The sequence below is a fragment of the Montipora foliosa genome, chromosome 13 (assembly GCF_036669935.1).
Source record: "Montipora foliosa isolate CH-2021 chromosome 13, ASM3666993v2, whole genome shotgun sequence".
NCBI lineage: Eukaryota > Metazoa > Cnidaria > Anthozoa > Scleractinia > Acroporidae > Montipora > Montipora foliosa.
The window spans coordinates 10,274,502-10,275,879 of NC_090881.1; positions in this window are offsets into that span (position 1 = coordinate 10,274,502).

Below are 1,378 nucleotides of genomic sequence, written 5' to 3' on the forward strand. Positions count from 1 at the left end.
CCCGTTGTGAACGTCACTTTGCGCTATCTTCCATTGTTTTAAAAATGTGACAATTTTTCTGTGAATTTTTTCTCTTTTCCCAGTCTATCTTTTCAAGGTAATCGTTGAAGGTGAGGAAAAGTTGTTTTTGGGAATGCTTTCGCCAATAATTTGTGGTTTCAACCTCTTTCAAAGTCAAACTTGACTAGCAGATTTTCATTTAATTTGAATCGGAGCTCCAAATGAGCAAGTCATCTTTCTATTCAGGAGAATTCTCTTGATTTATTTCAGTAAGCTTACAGGATTGGTATCATTTTATATAAGCTTAAATGGACGAGGAAAAGGAAAAAAATTTATCTCGACTTTTCTCAACCTTTTAATTGTGAGGAGTTTATTTGTGATTACACTAGCAGTCCGAAATGAGTTGGCTTCGATTCTGTTGGTTTTATTTCTAAGAACGCAGCTTTCTGTGAGACTTTAGGGTTCACTTATCTGACTTACTAAAATAACGTTCTTGTTCCTAAACCGGCCTTTGGCCGAATTTTTTTTTGCTCTTATCCTTGGTATGGGGCTTGCTATGTGGAAAACATGGATATAAACAATATTGCTAAATGCATTATGAACTTTTCTTAGGAACATCATGGTTTGGAATGCCGAAAAGGACGACCTACTTTGTCAATAGGTTTTACTCTTTGAGCCCCTTAATTAGAACTAAAACCAGAGCAATGGAACGAGGGAATGCTTGGAAAGGCATTGCTGAAAATCTCAATGACAGCAAAACACACAAGTTTAAAGTGGATGCTAGGGCAGTGCGATAAAGATTTAGTGTAACCAGAGCCCATTATGAAGAAAGGAAAATGGAAGAGTTGGCTGCCAGTGGAATATCTCCAGAGTTTACGCCAGTTGATCAGGCAATCGAAACCATAGTCGAGCAAATGAAAGAATATGAAAGGCAGATGGAATGTGAAGACCAAGAAAAATCAGTAAAAGCCTTCGCAGAGAAGGAAAAGGCTGAAGACTTGGGCATGAAAGCCATGGAGACCTTTGCCGAAACAAAGAAAGGGAAGCTTGGAAGTGGAGACCTTGCTGAGGCTGACTCGCGGGTGAAAAAGAGCAGCTCCTGGTTGTTCGAAAGCCGATTAACTTAATCCAGGATTAGCGTAAACATTTGTTTCGTGTTTTCAACTTTTTGATGTAAATTTCTTTTGCTTATTTTTGTTTTTCAAGATTGACTTTTGTAATGTAAAGTTTTGCCGAATATCAGCGATGAACAGCATTTGGGAGTAGAGAAATAAACTAATTGGTTAATTTTTAATCTGGGATTAGTGCTAATCTGCTTTTGAACAACCGGACCCGGAAGTTCTGGATCTGATACACTGGCTTACTTAAGAGAAAAACT